The 11,395-nt window shown below is 57.1% G+C and overlaps 1 protein-coding gene across 1 annotated transcript in view; it reads left to right on the top strand.

Moving 5' to 3' along the window:
- The first annotated feature begins 5,490 nt into the window (after positions 1-5,490).
- Positions 5,491-11,395, top strand: part of LOC123745233 (heat shock protein 75 kDa, mitochondrial) — a 117,092-nt gene continuing 111,187 nt past the window's right edge. The window contains exon 1 of the mRNA XM_069300431.1: positions 5,491-5,573. The gene's annotated coding sequence lies outside the window, so the exon portion shown is untranslated. The remainder of the gene's footprint in view (positions 5,574-11,395) is intronic.

Raw genomic sequence — 11,395 nt, 5'->3', positions numbered from 1 at the left:
CCTCTTCATCCTGCCCCCTGCCTCTTCATCCTGCCCCCTGCCTCTTCATCCTGCCCCCCTGCCTCTTCATCCTGCCCCTCTGCCTCTTCCTCCTGCCCCCCTGCCTCTTCATCCTGCCCCCTGACTCTTCATCCTGCCCCCTGCCTCTTCCTCTTGCCCCCCTGCCTCTTACTCCTGCCCCCTGCCTCTTCCTCCTGCCCCCTGCCTCTTCCTCTTGCCCCCCCTGCCTCTTCATCCTGCCCCCTGCCTCTTCCTCCTGCCCCCCCTGCCTCTTCATCCTGCCACCCTGCCTCTTCCTCCTGCCCCCTGCCTCTTCCTCCTGCCCCCCTGCCTCTTCCTCCTGCCCCCCTGCCTCTTCTCCCTTTCCCCCCCTGCCTCTTCCTCCTGCCCCCTGCCTCTTCCTCCTGCCCCCCCTGCCTCTTCTCCCTTTCCCCCCCTGCCTCTTCTCCCTTTCCCCCCCTGCCTCTTCCTCCTGCCCCCTGCCTCTTCCTCCTGCCCCCCCTGCCTCTTCTCCCTTTCCCCCCTGCCTCTTCATCCTGCCCCCTGCCTCTTCCTCCTGCCCCCCCTGCCTCTTCATCCTGCCACCCTGCCTCTTCCTCCTGCCCACTGCCTCTTCCTCCTGCCCCCCTGCCTCTTCATCCTGCCCCCTGCCTCTTCCTCCTGCCCCCCCTGCCTCTTCCGCCTGCCCCCCGGCCTCTTCCTCCTGCCCCCCTGCCTCTTCCTCCTGCCCCCCCTGCCTCTTCATCCTGCCCCCTGCCTCTTCCTCCTGCCCCCTGCCTCTTCTTCCTGCCCCCCCTGCCTCTTCTCCCTTTCCCCCCCTGCCTCTTCCGCCTGCCCTTCTGCCTCTTACTCCTCCTCCCCCTGCCTCTTCCTCCTGCCCCCCTGCCTCTTCCTCCTGCCTCTTCCGCCTGCCCCCCTGCCTCTTCCTCCTGCCCCCTGCCTCTTCTTCCTGCCCCCTGCCTCTTCTCCCTTTCCCCCCCTGCCTCTTCCGCCTGCCCCCCTGCCTCTTCCTCCTGCCCCCCTGCCTCTTCCTCCTGCCCCCTGCCTCTTCCGCCTGCCCCCCTGCCTCTTCCGCCTGCCCCCTGCCTCTTCCGCCTGCCCCCCTGCCTCTTCCGCCTGCCCCCCTGCCTCTTCCTCCTGCCCCCCTGCCTCTTCCTCCTGCCCCCCTGCCTCTTCCTCCTGCCCCCTGCCTCTTCCGCCTGCCCCCCTGCCTCTTCCGCCTGCCCCCCTGCCTCTTCCTCCTGCCCCCCTGCCTCTTCCGCCTGCCCCCTGCCTCTTCCGCCTGCCCCCCTGCCTCTTCCGCCTGCCCCCCTGCCTCTTCCACCTGCCCCCCTGCCTCTTCCTCCTGCCCCCCTGCCTCTTCCGCCTGCCCCCTGCCTCTTCCTCCTGCCCCCCTGCCTCTTCCTCCTGCCCCCTGCCTCTTCCTCCTGCCCCCTGCCTCTTCCTCCTGCACCCTGCCTCTTACTCCTGCCCCCCTGCCTCTTCCTCCATCCCCCCCCTGCCTCTTCTCCCTTTCCCCCCCTGCCTCTTCCTCCTGCCCCCTGCCTTTTCCGCCTGCCCCCCTACCTCTTCCGCCTGCCCCCCTGCCTCTTCCGCCTGCCCCCCTGCCTCTTCCTCCTGCCCCCCTGCCTCTTCCGCCTGCCCCCTGCCTCTTCCTCCTGCCCCCCCTGCCTCTTACTCCTGCCCCCTGCCTCTTCCTCCTGCCCCCTGCCTCTTCCTCCTGCCCCCCCTGCCTCTTCCTCCTGCCCCCTGCCTCTTCCTCCTGTCCCCCCTGCCTCTTCTCCCTTTCCCCCCCTGCCTCTTCCGCCTGCCCCCTGCCTCTTACTCCTGCCCCCCCTGCCTCTTACTCCTGCCCCCCCTGCCTCTTCCTCCTGCCCCCTGCCTCTTCCGCCTGCCCCCCTGCCTCTTCCGTCTGCCCCCCTGCCTCTTCCGCCTGCCCCCCTGCCTCTTCCGCCTGCCCCCCTGCCTCTTCCGCCTGCCCCCCTGCCTCTTCCTCCTGCCCCCCTGCCTCTTCCGCCTGCCCCCCCTGCCTCTTCCTCCTGCCCTCCTGCCTCTTACTCCTGCCCCCCTGCCTCTTCCTCCTGCCCTCTGCCTCTTCCTCCTGCCCCCCTGCCTCTTCCTCCTGCCCCCCTGCCTCTTCGTCCTGCCCCCTGCCTCTTCCTCCTGCCCCCCTGCCTTTTCCTCCTGCCCCCCTGCCTCTTCCTCCAGCCCCCTGCCTCTTACTCCTGCCCCCCTGCCTCTTCCTCCTTCCCCCTTCCTCTTACTCCTGCCTCCCTGCCTCTTCCTCCTGCCCCCTGCCTCTTCCTCCTGCCCCCTGCCTCTTCCTCCTGCCCCCTGCCTCTTCCTCCAGCCCCCTGCCTCTTACTCCTGCCCCCGTGCCTCTTCTCCTTTTCCCCCCTGCCTCTTCCGCCTGCCCCCCTGCCTCTTCCTCCTGCCCCCTGCCTCTTCCTCCTGCCCCCCTGCCTCTTCCTCCTGCCCCCTGCCTCTTCCTCCTGCCCCCCTGCCTCTTACTCCTGCCCACTGCCTCTTCCTCCTGCCCCCTGCCTCTTCCTCCTGCCCCCCCTGCCTCTTCCTCCTGCCCCCCCTGCCTCTTCCTCCTGCCCCCTGCCTCTTCCTCCTGCCCCCCCTGCCTCTTCCTCCTGCCCCCTGCCTCTTCCTCCTGCCCCCCCTGCCTCTTCCTCCTGCCCCCCTGCCTCTTCCTCCTGCCCCCTGCCTCTTCCTCCTGCCCCCCCTGCCTCTTCTCCCTTTCCCCCCCCCTGCCTCTTCCGCCTGCCCCCCTGCCTCTTACTCCTGCCCCCCTGCCTCTCCCCCCTGCCTCTTACTCCTGCCCCCCTGCCTCTTCCTCCTGCCCCCTGCCTCTTGCTCCTGCCCCCTGCCTCTTCCTCCTGCCCCCTGCCTCTTCCTCCAGCCCCCTGCCTCTTACTCCTGCCCCCCTGCCTCTTCTCCCTTTCCCCCCCTGCCTCTTCTGCCTGCCCCCCTGCCTCTTCCTCCTGCCCCCTGCCTCTTCCTCCTGCCCCCCTGCCTCTTCCTCCTGCCCCCTGCCTCTTCCTCCTGCCTCCCTGCCTCTTACTCCTGCCCACTGCCTCTTCCTCCTGCCCCCTGCCTCTTCCTCCTGCCCCCCCTGCCTCTTCCTCCTGCCCTCTGCCTCTTCCTCCTGCCCCCTGCCTCTTCCTCCTGCCCCCCCTGCCTCTTCATCCTGCCCCCTGCCTCTTCCTCCTGCCCCCCCTGCCTCTTCCTCCTGCCCCCTGCCTCTTCCTCCTGCCCCCCCTGCCTCTTTCTCCTGCCCCCTGCCTCTTCCTCCTGCCCCCCCTGCCTCTTCTCCCTTTCCCCCCCCTGCCTCTTCCGCCTGCCCCCCTGCCTCTTACTCCTGCCCCCCTGCCTCTTACTCCTGCCCCCCTGCCTCTTCCTCCTGCCCCCTGCCTCTTCCTCCTGCCCCCCTGCCTCTTACTCCCGCCCCCCTGCCTCTTACTCCTGCCCCCTGCCTCTTCTCCCTTTCCCCCCCTGCCTCTTCCTCCTGCCCCCCCTGCCTCTTCTCCCTTTCCCCCCCCCCTGCCTCTTACTCCTGCCCCCCTGCCTCTTCCTCCTGCCCCCCTGCCTCTTCCTCCTGCCCCCTGCCTCTTCCTCCTGCCCCCCTGCCGCTTACTCCTGCCCCCTTGCCTCTTCCTCCTGCCCCCCTGCCTCTTACTCCTGCCCCCCTGCCTCTTCCTCCTGCCCCCTGCCTCTTCCTCCTGCCCCCCTGCCTCTTACTTCTGCCCCCTGCCTCTAACTCCTGCCCCCTGCCTCTTCCTCCTGCCCCCCCTGCCTCTTCTCCCTTTCCCCCCCCTGCCTCTTCCGCCTGCCCCCCTGCCTCTTACTCCTGCCCCCCTGCCTCTTCCTCCTGCCCCCTGCCTCTTACTCCTGCCCCTTGCCTCTTACTCCTGCCCCCCTGCCTCTTCCTCCTGCCCCCTGCCTCTTCCTCCTGCCCCCCCTGCCTCTTCTCCCTTTCCCCCCCTGCCTCTTACTCCTGCCCCTCTGCCTCTTCCTCCTGCCCCCTGCCTCTTCCTCCTGCCCCGCTGCCTCTTACTCCTGCCCCCTGCCTCTTACTCCTGCCCCCTGCCTCTTCCTCCTGCCCCCCCTGCCTCTTCCTCCTGCCCCCCTGCCTCTTCATCCTGCCCCCCTGCCTCTTCCTCCTGCCCCCCCTGCCTCTTCCTCCTGCCCCTTGCCTCTTCCTCCTGCCCCCCCTGCCTCTTCCTCCTGCCCCCCTGCCTCTTCATCCTGCCCCCCCTGCCTCTTCCTCCTGCCCCTTGCCTCTTCCTCCTGCCCCCCCTGCCTCTTCCTCCTGCCCCCCTGCCTCTTCATCCTGCCCCCCCTGCCTCTTCCTCCTGCCCCCTGCCCCCTGCCTCTTCCTCCTGCCCCCTGCCTCTTCCTCCTGCCCCCCCTGCCTCTTCCTCCTGCCCCCTGCCTCTTCCTCCTGGCCCCCCTCCCTCTTCCTCCTGCCCCCCCTGCCTCTTCCTCCTGCCCCCCCTGCCTCTTCCTCCTGCCCCCCTGCCTCTTCCTCCTGCCCCCTGCCCCCTGCCTCTTCCTCCTGACCCCTGCCTCTTCCTCCTGTAACAAACTAGGTTGTTGTAGAGATTATTCATTATAGATCTGGCATAAATATTTTATGAGACCACATGGAGGGTTCCGTGAAGCAGAGGGAGAGGGAGAGGGAGAGGGAGAGGGAGAGGGAGAGGGAGAGGGAGAGGGTAGTCTACCTGACTCTGGAGCGGAAGGTCACCCCCCCCCCCCCCATGCAGAAACAGGGCCGTCAGTTCTCCTTGGTTTTAAAGTATAACTTTGAGTAATTCAGGTATTAAAGAAACTGTAATTAACACTTTAGTCCGGGCATGACGCAGCATTGCCTCATGCCTCATAACTCCTGTTGTCAAGTATGTAATAAAGTTAACGTCAGGTATGAGTGAAGAATCAAATCTTAGTTCAAGATGAGCTGACTGGCGGATGTGGCAACACTGACCTAGGTCAGGTCGACGCCAGTAGTCTCTCATCTCACCCTCGTCTGCTTCCAAGACTCCATCTATTGTTCAATTCAGCAATTTAGAGAAATTCAAGTTTTCATTAATATTGTATTCAATAATATACCTGCTCAAGTATCTAGAGATTTCTCAATGGTTGGGATAATGAGTAAGTCACCTTCAGTGACGTCAGTAGGGAGGGAACTAGTTTCGGAAGCGTAAGAATCTTGACCACCCTGGGTCCAGGGGTCACCAAAACCCTCCATATTATTTAATTCACAAAGTACAAAATTCAGATCTCTAGTAAATATTATAATTAGATATAGGCTTTACCAAGATGTCTACTTTAATTACCAACAGCTTAAATAATAATTCAACCGCTGGTTTGGCTAGAATATGAGATTAGTTTATTCAAGTTAAACCATGTTTGATACATTGATGAATCTGGCGGAGTAATACTGACTAGCCTCGGCCAGTCCTTAGCTGAGGGCTAGTTAGTGTGGCTTGGAGCAGCAGTTGACGACGTTCTCCATCTTGTCTCCCGAGACCAGAACACCATCGGCTGGTCTCCTTAAGATTAAGGTAAAAGCTGCTATAAGATTTGCACAGTGACGGTTCATGTTGCTGTCTCTTTTGTTTCTAGTTTCGGATTATAGAGTGATAGCTTGGGGAGTGATTCTTATTATTTCACATTTCTTAGCTATTGATAGTAAACGCTGTTAAGATTTCCTCGTTCGTATTTTTGAGTATCTCCATCAGTGATATTATATACTTATCGGAACCTGTCCTCTTAAAAAGAACGTCGCTTTTGGCCGTTTGCCCGTATGGCCAAATTTGGACGTAATTTGAAAATGAAAAAAAAAATTAAAATTAATTTGGGATTTTTTTTCAACAACCGTAAGTTAAGGGTCCTCTGATAGGTTAGGTGGGCAGTAAATTCTCATAAAGTTTCAAAACGGTATGAAAAACGTGAATTGAAAGTCATCTATTCTAACCTTACAGAGTCGGCCGGACGACTCAAACAGAAAACGGAACAGAACGTCACTTTTGTGAGTCGATTTCATTTCAAATTACGTCCAAATTTAACCATAGTGCGCATACGAGCCAAAAGTGACGTTATTTTTAAGAGAACGGGTTGCTTATCGTCCTGGCCGAGGTCTCTACCACTCTGGCTTATGAGAATGAATCACTCTGAATACTACAAACAAGTCATGCTATCTTAACTCCCAAATATATCCCTTTGCTTTGTTTGAGTAATTCCCACACTTAACGTAAATTCATCCCCCCTTTCCCATGTACTCTGGGGATTAAGCTCCAAGGGTTTAATAACTGATTAATTGGCCCAAACCCCGATTAATTAATTTGTTTGGTTTTTCAATTGGTTTGGTGGTGGGAGGCAGAAGATCCTTCAGTTAGCTAGCAAGCCTGGTGTCGACATCACGTGTCTCTAGAGTCTCAGACCATCGAACGGCTAAGACCACGTGACGTGGGACTCAGCTGAAAGTTGGCTCTGGGGTCTTGCAGTTAAGTTTAAGTAAGTTAATTACGGGCGAGGTAAAGGGCAAGAGAGAGCTAAACCCCGTCCAGTGTTACACTCCTGCCCCCCCCCCCCCCTGACTCTTCCTCCTGCCCCCTGCCCCCAACCCCCTGCCTCCCGCCCCCTGCCCTTTGCTTCCTGCCCCCTGGCGTTTATATATATATATATATATATATATATATATATATATATATATATATATATTTTCGATACATTAATATTATTCCTCATAATATTACCCCCTATAAACCTATAAGTTTATTATAAGGTATAATATACCTTTCAGCACTACAACATCTGCCAGTGACAGACCAATTAAGTAATTAAGGAGTTTAAGGCCAACAGCAGGACGGGTGTGGAGGTGGTGTGGGGTTCCTGCCTTGTTAAGTGGCGGCCTTAAGGTTATATTGTTGAGCAGGGCCACCCTGGCACTCGTTAGTGCCACCCACGGTACTGGCACTCGTTAGTGCCACCCACGATACTGGCACTCGTTAGTGCCACCCACGGTACTGGCACTCCTCAGTGCCACCCACAGTACTGGCACTCCTCAGTGTCACCCACGGTACTGGCACTCGTTAGTGCCACCCACGGTACTGGTACTCCTCAACGACAGTGCCACCCATACCGTACTGGCAGTCGTCAACGACACAGTGCCACTCACACCGTACAGGCACACCAGTAATTCCATCTATCATCATACTATCATGCAAAAGGAGCCACACATCTATGGATCATCCAATAAAATCAGCAGACTTCTAGATGTTACTACTGCTCTGCTTAGACTCGGTTACAAGTATCTCTGGGAATTCTCATTATCTGCTGATGTAGACCTGACCAAATGTAAACTGTGTCAACAAAATTATTCGCACACCTCCGTCACTATGTGATGGAGTGCGAAAAGATACGTGAGTTCAGAGACAATTCTATAATCAATGTTCCAACGATGTGTAAATATTTCATTCAAAATGATCTGCTACCAGAAATTTTAGCCAAATATCCCCAATTTGCTAACTGTAGGTAGTAACTAAGTGATTGTAACCTATCCACCGCTGCCCACTGGATGGGGGGCGGTGTGCAGGACAAACATATCAATTGTGACACTAGCTCTCCACATATGTCAGTTGCTTAATTTAGGACCTGTGCTTGTGGTCGATCTCGAACCCATTGTTGATGTAACGACTTATACTGAATTTTGTAACTAGCTCATCAAGATTGTAACTTGCTTAGCTAAATTAATTGTGGGGTTCAGTCCCTGAGCCCATTATGTGCCTCTGTAACACTTTCCACTACCGCCCACAAGATGGGTATGGGGTGCATAATATATGAACTAAACTAACGCGATGAATAATTAGGAATATTTGTTAGACGATTCATTTATAAAGACTTAATCGGAAGGTGAACAAATGTTGTACTTGATGATTTTTGATAATGATCAAACTGGTCGATAGTTAGAAGAAAGACCTATTGCCCTGTTACTGAAGTGGTGTGAGAGTTATCTTGAGGTTATCTTGAGATGATTTCGGGGCTTTAGTGTCCCCGCGGCCCGGTCTTCGACCAGGCCTCCACCCCCAGGAAGCAGCCCGTGACAGCTGACTAACTCCCAGGTACCTATTTACTGCTAGGTAACAGGGGCATTCAGGGTGAAAGAAACTTTGCCCATTTGTTTCTGCCTCGTGCGGGAATCGAACCCGCGCCACAGAATTACGAGCCCTGCGCGCTATCCACCAGGCTACGAGGCCCTACTGACAGGTTGATACTGACAAGTTAACAGTCATAGAACAGCCTGGCGAAATGCCCGACACACCACGGCAACATTATCTAACACAGTGCACAGTTACAGCCACAACAGACCACTGGAACATTATCTAACACAGTGTACAGTTACAGCCACAACAGACCACTGGAACATTATCTAACACAGTGTACAGTTACAACCACAACAGACCACTGGAACATTATCTAACACAGTGCACAGTTACAGCCACAACAGACCACTGGAACATTATCTAACACAGTGCACAGTTACAGCCACAACAGACCACTGGAACATTATCTAACACAGTGCACAGTTACAGCCACAACAGACCACTGGAACATTATCTAACACAGTGCACAGTTACAACCACAACAGACCACTGGAACATTATCTAACACAGTGCACAGTTACAGCCACAACAGACCACTGGAACATTATCTAACACAGTGCACAGTTACAGCCACAACAGACCACTGGAACATTATCTAACACAGTGTACAGTTACAGCCACAACAGACCACTGGAACATTATCTAACACAGTGTACAGTTACAGCCACAACAGACCACTGGAACATTATCTAACTCAGTGCACAGTTACAGCCACAACAGACCACTGGAACATTATCTAACACAGTGTACAGTTACAGCCACAACAGACCACTGGAACATTATCTAACACAGTGCACAGTTACAGCCACAACAGACCACTGGAACATTATCTAACACAGTGCACAGTTACAACCACAACAGACCACTGGAACATTATCTAACACAGTGCACAGTTACAACCACAACAGACCACTGGAACATTATCTAGCACAGTGCACAGTTACAACCACAACAGACCACTGGAACATTATCTAACACAGTGCACAGTTACAACCACAACAGACCACTGGAACATTATCTAACACAGTGCACAGTTACAGCCACAACAGACCACTGGAACATTATCTAGCACAGTGCACAGCTACAACCACAACAGACTACTGGAACGGGTTTGGCGGCTGGATTAACGAGCTTGGATCTATGTATGCGAGGACGGACTACATGGGGCATAATCTTACTGAAGGAAACATACGAGTCATAAATACTGACACTCCGCCTAAGTAAAGCACAAACCATAAACAAGTAACACTTGAGGGCCAGCCAGAGGCATGAGGTCCGCGCTCCAGTATCCCGGCAAAAGGTAAAAAAAAGATACAAAATAAAACCCCGGTGTCGCGAGCGGCCCTGTTCCCAAGTTAGGCTTAGAGTTTCCCAACTTAGTTTATAGCCAATAATTTTGTGGATATAATTTGTGTATGATGATTAGTTTGATCATCATACTCGTCACAGTAATGACATTGTAAATGGTCATGAATATAATGAGGCTTTACTCATTCTATACCAAAGGTTTGGCCAAATATAATTAACATTTTCCACAGCAAATACAGAACCAAAAAATTAGTTAAAATCTTAGATATCATAATTTCAGCACATGATAGATAAATCATTTCACACTGTAGACTAAGATAACCTGTACTCCAGCGAGTGTAGAGTACAAAGTAAAGTGTTGAGAACACTGTAGAGTTGCGCCCAGGCAGGAGGCACCACTCCCACACGCTGGACCTCGACACACAACTTGGAGTACAACCATAAGAGTGTTGTGATGATTCACAACACGGCACTGAGAGCAGCACTCCGGAAGTACTCGAGTAAGAGGCTCCACTCTGGTTGTTCAGGTGCCGCGTCTTCCTCGCCCGCCGGCACTCATCCTGTACTCCTGTGTTGACGCATGCCGTCAGGGGCACTCAAGCCGCCACTCACACACTCCTACCTCGGTACCGCTCTCACCCACAGTGCACTCTCCCGTGCACCCGGGGAACACTCTCCACCACCCGGGGACACTCTCCACCACCCGGGCACACTCTCCACCACCCGGGGACACTCTCCACCACCCGGGGACACTCTCCACCACCCGGGCACACTCTCCACCACCCGGGCACACTCTCCACCACCCGGGCACACTCTCCACCACCCGGGCACACTCTCCACCACCCGGGCACACTCTCCACCACCCGGGCACACTCTCCACCACCCGGGCACACACACCACCACCCGGGAACACTCTCCACCACCCGGGCACACACACCACCACCCGGGCACACTCTCCACCACCCGGGCACACTCTCCACCACCCGGGCACACTCTCCACCACCCGGGCACACACTCCACCACCCGGGCACACTCTCCACCACCCGGGCACACTCACCACCACCCGGGCACACTCTCCACCACCCGGGCACACTCTCCACCACCCGGGGACACTCTCCACCACCCGGGGACACTCTCCACCACCCGGGGACACACTCCACCACCCGGGGACACTCTCCACCACCCGGGGACACTCTCCACCACCCGGGGACACTCTCCACCACCCGGGGACACTCTCCACCACCCGGGGACACTCTCCACCACCCGGGCACACTCTCCACCACCCGGGCACACTCTCCACCACCCGGGCACACTCTCCACCACCCGGGCACACTCTCCACCACCCGGGGACACTCTCCACCACCCGGGCACACTCTCCACCACCCGGGCACACACTCCACCACCCGGGCACACTCTCCACCACCCGGGCACACTCTCCACCACCCGGGCACACTCTCCACCACCCGGGGACACTCTCCACCACCCGGGGACACTCTCCACCACCCGGGGACACTCTCCACCACCCGGGGACACTCTCCACCACCCGGGGACACTCTCCACCACCCGGGGACACTCTCCACCACCCGGGGACACTCTCCACCACCCGGGCACACTCTCCACCACCCGGGGACACTCTCCACCACCCGGGGACACTCTCCACCACCCGGGGACACTCTCCACCACCCGGGCACACTCTCCACCACCCGGGCACACTCTCCACCACCCGGGCACACTCTCCACCACCCGGGCACACTCTCCACCACCCGGGCACACTCTCCACCACCCGGGCACACTCTCCACCACCCGGGGACACTCTCCACCACCCGGGCACACTCTCCACCACCCGGGACACTCTCCACCACCCGGGGACACACTCCACCACCCGGGGACACTCTCCACCACCCGGGGACACT

The sequence above is a fragment of the Procambarus clarkii genome, chromosome 44 (genome assembly GCF_040958095.1).
Source record: "Procambarus clarkii isolate CNS0578487 chromosome 44, FALCON_Pclarkii_2.0, whole genome shotgun sequence".
Taxonomy (NCBI): domain Eukaryota; kingdom Metazoa; phylum Arthropoda; class Malacostraca; order Decapoda; family Cambaridae; genus Procambarus; species Procambarus clarkii.
This window is presented reverse-complemented; position numbering and strand designations above follow the sequence as displayed.